Source organism: Bubalus kerabau, chromosome X, assembly GCF_029407905.1.
Source record: "Bubalus kerabau isolate K-KA32 ecotype Philippines breed swamp buffalo chromosome X, PCC_UOA_SB_1v2, whole genome shotgun sequence".
Lineage (NCBI taxonomy): Eukaryota > Metazoa > Chordata > Mammalia > Artiodactyla > Bovidae > Bubalus > Bubalus kerabau.
Window position 1 is genome coordinate 101,509,692 of NC_073647.1, and position 7,710 is coordinate 101,517,401.

The following is a 7,710-nucleotide window of genomic DNA, read 5'->3' on the forward strand; positions in this document are numbered from 1 at the left end:
CTGTTTTAGGTGCAGTTAATCTCCAGTTCCAGGTTCCATTTGTTCCCATTTCTTTGCAGTCAATTCTCAGAATTGCGGCAGCTCATGTCCTGGGTACAGTCTGATCATCGTATAGTTAACTTCTACACTTGGTGTTTTAGTATTGATAAGACAGCTCACAGGATATGGCTCAAAATATTATCTATAGCCCTTGAGAAAGAAATAAAGGTCCTTGACTATGCTGAATGACTACATTATTCTTAGTTGGTCTCCTTTGACTGTTTTCCTTTGTTTCCACATTTCTCATTTCTCTGATTAAACTTATTCTTTGATTAAAGTTTTCCAGAGACAAAAGGCAGGCAGAGGACATGGGGTGGGGGTTGGGGGACAAGGTCCTGCTCCATTTCAGTATCAGCTAGCTTTATGCTGTGGCAGAAACTTAAACTCAAACTTAGTGGCTTAATGGCTTTATCTCACTATTTTGTGCTTTGGCAATGTGGACTGGGCTCAGAGGGGCAGCTCTTCTGATCTGGGCCAAGCCTGGCTGAATTTCGCTGGGCGTTTGCTGTTGGTGGCTGGGTCAGCTGGAGGCTGACTGGTCCAGGATAGCTGAGATGGGATGGCTTGTTTCTGTTTCACATGGTCTCTCAGCCTCCAGCAGGCTCTTCTGGGCTTTCCAACGTGGCAGTACGGATAGGTTTCCAGAGCAAGAGCAAGCGTGGAAGCACACAAGGTCTCTTTAGCCTCTCGCTTGAAATTCACATGTATTGCTTCAACTGCAAAGCAAGCATCAAGGCCAGCCCAGAGCAAGGACTAGAGAAAAAGAGTCCATCTTTTTTTTCTTAGGCCACACTGCACAGCATGCAGGAACATAGTTCCCCAATCAAAGATCAAACCAGTGCCCCCTCCAGTGAAAGCTGAGTCTAAACCACTGGGCCAGCAGGGAAGTCCCAAGATCCCATCCCTTGGTGGAAGGAGCTGTGGTTGTTTGTGTCCATTTCTGCAATCCACCACAATAGCTAGGAAGTAACTTTTTGTAATTCAGAAGGAAATAAATGATAAGAAACAAATCATATTAATGACAGTGGGGATGGATGAGAGACTGACTTGGGGGAAGTGACCAGACTTGGTGATTGAACAGGTCCTCTGGCTCTGACTTGAGTGGTAAAGGAATTGGTGGCATCATTTGGAAGATGTGTGCAAAGAAAGGGGCTGACTGAAGGTCAGTTTGACCAGATCATGTCATTAATGGGTTCACATTAACCTCTGCTACAGTTCTAAACTCTTGGCCTTGCATGCACCATCTTTAGAATTTACTATAATCATGGAACATTGTTATCTGCTCATGAATTAAATAAAAGAGTTAGTGGAAAGAATACCTCTGGGCAGCCATTTTTTGTTACTCCAGCAAGAAAAAAATTTTATGTTGGCTCAGACAGTAAAGAATCTGCCTGCAATGCAGGAGACCTGGGGGCCAAGATCCCCTGGAGGAGGGAATGGCTACCCACTCCAGTATTCTTGCCTGGAGAATTCCACGGGCGGAGGAGCCTGGCAGGCTATAGTCTATGGAGTTAGCAAAGAGTCAGACATGACTGACCAACTAACACTTTCACTTTTCAATCATGGAACATTGTTACTGCTCATGAATGAATAACCTCAGATATGCAGATGACACCACCCTTATGGCAGAAAGCAAAGAGGAACTAAGCTTCTTGATGAAGGTGAAAGAGGAGAGTGAAAAAGCTGACTTAAAACTCAGCATTCAAAAAACTAAGATCATGGCATCCAGTCCCATCACTTCATGGCAAATAGATGGGGAAACAATGGAAACAGTGACAGACTTTATTCTCTTGGGCTCCAAAATCACTGCAGATGGTGACTGAAGCCATGAAATTAAAAGACACTTGCTCTTTGGAAGAAAAGCTACAACAAACCTAGATAGCATATTAAAAACCCAAGACATTACTTTGCCGACAAAGGTCCATCTTGTCAAAACTGTGTTTTTCCCACTAGTCATGTACGGACCTGAGAGTTGGACCATAAAGAAGGCTGAGCACTGAAGAATTGATGCTTTCGAACTGTGGTGCTGCAGAAGACTCTTGAGAATCCCTTGGACTACAAGGAGATCAAACCAGTCAATCCTAAAGGAAATCAACCCTGAATATTCATTGGAAGGACTGATGCTGAAGCTGAAACTCCAATACTTAGGCCATCTGATGCAAAGAGCAGACTCATTGGAAAAGACCCTGATTCTGGGAAAGATTGAAGGCAAGAGGAGAAGGGGGTGACAGAGGAAGAGATGGTTGCATGGCATCATTGACTCAATGGACATGAGTTTGAGCAAGCTCCAACTCGTTGCAGTGCACAAGTTTCTCGTGGCGGTGGTTTCTCTTGTGGAGTACAAAGTCTAGGGTGTGTGGGTTTCAGTAGTTGTGGCTCCCAGGCTCTAGAGCACAGGCTCAGTAGTTGTGGTACACGGGCTTACCTGCTCCATAGCATGTGGGATGTCCCCACACCAAGGACGGAACCTGTGTCTCCTGCACTGGCAGGCAGATTCTTTACCACTGAGCCACCAGGGAAGCCCAAGAATATCAACTTATTCACCCCCACACAGAGCCTGGCACATTCTAGGTGCTCAATACATTTTTTTTGAGTGAAAACAGACTATTATCTCTATGGCTAGAGGTAAAATACAATGATACTCTTCCTCAGGTGGTCTTTTTTAATTTGCTTTAATATGAGTTTGGCCACCTGATGCAAAGAACTGACTCATTGGAAAAGACCCTGATGCTGGGAAAGATTGAAGGCAGTAGGAGAAGGGGATGACAGAGGACAAGATGGTTGGATGGCATCACCAACTCAATGGACATGAGTTTGAGTAAGCTCTGGGAATTGGTGATGGACAGGGAAGCCTGAAGAGCTACAGTCCATGGGATCACAAAGAGTCAAACATGACTGGGCAACTGAACTGAACTGAATATGAGTTTGGAAATACACATTGAAAAATATGGGGAAGCTTTTGATATTGAAGATGTGATTAAACACTGGAGTGATTTACTGAGTTAGTAAATATTTACTGAGTGTTTACTATGTCCTTTGTATACATGAAGTCATATATTTTTCAAGACTGAGTAGTGAGGTAGGTGCTATCATTCTGCCCACTTTACGGAAGTAAAACTCATGGTAGAACCCACACTTAAAGCCAGGTCTGTGCTCTTAACCACTATGCCATAGCTTCTTTAAAATAATTCTGCTAGTTCCTCTAAAAACTTCCTCTATTTGTCTAGGATATGTCTGCTTGGAGACAGCGGCTAAATAAATACACTATCAAGTTCCTTCACAGGCCTATGAACAAGTACATAAATGTATGACTATCTGATGTGAATGTTAACATTAGTTCCTGTTTCTTTATATAAATAGCCTATTTGAGTCAAGCAGTAAAAAATCAAAGCTCCAATAATTTTACTACACTATCAAACCAAATGTTTGAACAAGTTAAAGCAGTGTTTTTGAAATATGCTACATTTGCTAAAACACCAAAAGCACAAGTAACAAAAGCAAAAATTAAAAAGTGGGACTAAATCAAACTAAAAAGCTTCTGCACAGCAAAAGTAGCAATCAACAAAGTGAAAATGCCACTTATGGAATTGGAAAAAATAATGACAAGTCATGTATCTGATAAGGGATTAATATCCAAAATATACAAAGAACTTATACAACTCAATAATAAATGAAACGAGCAATCCAATTAAAAAATAGGCAGAGGACCTGAATAGACATTTTTCCAAAGAAGACATACAAATGGCCAACAGGTACATGAAGATGCTCAACATTACAAATCATCAAGGAAATGCAAAGCAAAACTACAGTGAGGACTTCCCTGGTGGTCCAATGGTTAAAAATCTGTCTGCCAATGCAGGAGACACAGGTTCAACCCCTGGTCTAAGAAGAACCCACATGCCACGGAGCAACTAAGCCCGTAAACCACAACTGCTGAAGCCAGCTCACTCAAGGTCCCACGTCCCTCCACTACTGAGCCTGCATGCTGCAACTACTGAAGCCCATGTGCCTAAAGCCCATGCTTCCCAACAAGAGAAGCCATCACAATAAGAAGCCTGTGCACCGCAATGAAGAGCAACCCCCGCTCGCCACTAGAGGAAGTCCACACAGCAGCAGTGAAGACCCAGTGCAGCCATGAAAAAAAAAAAAAAACACTACAGTGGAAAATATCACCTCACACCTGTTAGAATGGCTATTACAAAAAAAAAAGAGAGAGAGATAACAAGTGTTGGTTAGGATGCGGAGAAAAGGGAACTTTGGGGCACTGTTGGTAGGAATGTAAAATTGGTGCAGCACTGTGGAAAACAGTATGGAACTTCCTCAAAAAATTACAAACAGAACTACCATAGATTTCAGCAATTTCACTTCTGTGTATATATGCAAAGGAAATGAAGTCAAGATTTTCTCACAATATCTGTACTCCAGTGTTCAATGCAGCATGATAGCCAAGATAGGGAAACAAACTAAATGTCTGTTAATGTATAAATGGATAAAGAAGATGTTATCTATCTACCTATTTACACAATGGAATATTATTCAGCAGTGAAAAAGAAGGAAATCCTGCCATTTGCAACAACATGGATGGACCTTGAGGGCATTATGTTAAGTGAGGTAAGATATGCAGAGAAAGACAATTACTGTAAGACCTCACATACATGTGGAAGCTAAAAAAGCTGAACACATAGAAACAGTAAACTGGTGGTTATCAGGGCCTGTGGATGGAAAAAATGGGGAGATCCCTCCCCATTTGGAAATCCCCATTTGGGAATTTTCTTCCCCAAAGAGTACAAATTTCCAGTTAGAAAATGAATTAGTTCTGAGATTGAATGTACAGCATGGTGACTATAGTTAACAGTACTTTATTATACATACGTGAATGTTCCTGAGAGTAGAACAAAAGAGAATTATGTGAGATGATGGAGATGTTAACTAACTGTACTGTGGTAATGAGTTCACAAAATATCCATATATCAAATCATCAAGCTGTATCCCTTAAACTTTAAATGTCAATTATATGTCAATAAAACAGAAAGAAAAGAGATTCCTAATCAAGGTGCTATCAAGCAATACAATTATTTAAAAAAGAAATATGCTACAAACTATCAGCAAATAAGCTGAGTTTTCTAATTGTTATATAGGCCCAGCCCCTTCAATGAATAAAATTATAATGTGTATTCTTTTTGAGAAACAAATTCTGTCAGATGATGCTGTATCCACTATTTATTGTGGTGTAACAAACCATCCCAAAACTTAGTGGCTTAAAATAATTATTTATTCAACATGGATAAACCTTGCAGATATTATTCTAAGTGAAATAAGCTAGTCACAAAAAAAAAAAATACTGTATGATTCCGCTCACCTGATGCATCTAGTAAAATTCATAGAAACAGAAAACAGAATCAAGGTTGACGGGAGCTGGGAAGGAGGGGGACAGGAGGGTTGTTTTATGGGTACAGAGTTTCAGTTTTCAAAATGAAAAAAGTTCTGGAGGTTGGCTATATAATGATGCAAATACACTTAACACTACTGAACTGTACACTTGAAGATGGTTAATTGTGTCTTAACCACAATTAAAAATAAAAATGTTATTATAATTATTGTTTATTATTTCTCACAATTCTATGGGATGGCTGGAATTCAGCTGGGTGGTTCTTTGACTGGTCTTCGGATCTCTTATGCAGTTGTGTTCAGCTGGGATCTCTCTTATGCAGTTGTGTTCAGCTGGGATCTCTAAGCGTGGCTGTGGCTAGAACCTCTAAGATGACCTCTCAGACTCCACATGGCCTCTAATCATTCAGCTATCTAGCCTGGATGACCTTATAGCATGGCAGCTGGGGTTTTGAGAGGAAAAAACAGAAGTTGTCATTCTCTCTTAAAGCCTGGGTTCATAAATCCTTTAATATCACTTTCACCTTTATCCATTGGTCAAAGCAAGTCATACAGCCACACTACATTCAAAATGTGGGAAGACAGATTCCAGCACTTGATGAGAGGATTGGCAAAGAGCTTGTGGCTATCTTTAATATACCATAGGATCCAACCATCAGATTGTCTGGGTCCAGTGTGTTTTTTTAATTAATTTTTATTGGAGTATAGTTGATTTACAATGCTGTGTCAGTATCTGCTGTACAGCAAAGTGAGTCAGTTATACATATATTCACCCTTTTTTTAGATTCTTCTCCCATACAGGTCACCACAGAGTACTGAGTAGTTTCCTGTGCAGCACAGTAGGTTCTCATTAATTACCTATTTTAAATATAGTAGTGTGTATATGTGAATCCCAATATCCCAATTCATCCATCCTCCTCCTTCTCCCTATTTGTCTTCTACATCTGTGACTCTATTTCTGCTTTGTAAATGAGTTCATTTGTACCAAATTTTTTACATTCCTCATATAAGTGATATCATATGATGCTTGTCTTTCTGTATCTGACTTACTTCACTCCGTATGAGATTATCTGGGTCCTGGAATTAGTGATTATTTCATTGTAGGACAATATCCCTTATTTTTGTGGAGGACATAGCCTCCATTCCAAATAATCAAGAATATTGAAAGAGGGCTCTATTTCCAACATTCTGAAGCCAGGTATGGGGACAGATTAAGGTCATGAGGAGAAGCGGGCAACAGAGGATGAGATGGTCAGATGGCATCATTGACTCAATGGACATGAGTTTGAGCAAATTCCAGGAGATGGTGATGGACAGGGAAGCCTAGCATGCTGCACTCCACGGGGTCGCAAAGAGTCAGACACAACTGAGCAACTGAACAACCACATGGGGATAGAAACATAAGAGAAAGATGGATGAGGACCATTTAAGCAAGAGCAACTTTATCAGTTCCTGAATCCTAGTGCCAGGTCAAGCTTTAGTGCTGATGTTTATCCAACATCTCAAACTGAAATACTTAAATCCAAGTACTATTTGGGTCTGAGAGAACTGCCTCTATCACATCATAGTGGGGCTTTAACTATCAAAATAATCACTGTATTGATTTGAAGTTTTTTGGCTGCAAGTGGTAGAAAATTCAGCTCAAACTAATTTAGCATCATCATAATAATAACAAAAAATGATAATGCTTACATCACTGTGCTACACATGAAGATGCACCCCCCAGGTCTCCCTTAAGAGAGCTCTGATAGCCTCCAGTTGGCAGCTTTTTCCAGGGCTGCCTTAAAGTGCAGAGAGTCACCTCCCTCAAGGTCACACCCTTCAAGTCCCACATCTAATGACAGAGCAAAACAGAGGATCACTCACCTTGAGACTTGAACTTTGACAGAAAACACTTGCTCTGGAGGCCCCCGCTCTATTGGCCAAGGCTTTGTCAGACCTGCCTCACTGTTGTTCTGCCCAGTCCTGCTTCCTCCTCCTTTCAGAGGTGCTCAGTTGCTCAGTTGTGTCCAACTCTTTTGTGGCCCCATGAACATAGTCTACCAGGTTCCTCTGTCCATGGAATTTCCCAGGCAAGAATACTGGAGTAGGCTGCCAATTCCTACTCCAGGGGATCTTCCCAACCCAGGGATAGAACCTGCATCTCCTATGTCTCCTGCATTGGGAGGTGGATTCATTACCACTAGCGCCACCTGGGAAGCCCATAGGAGTTGACCCCTTGTAACCATCTTGCTCCCCAAACATCTCAATGTTTGCTTTTGGAGACTCCAACCTGCAACAATA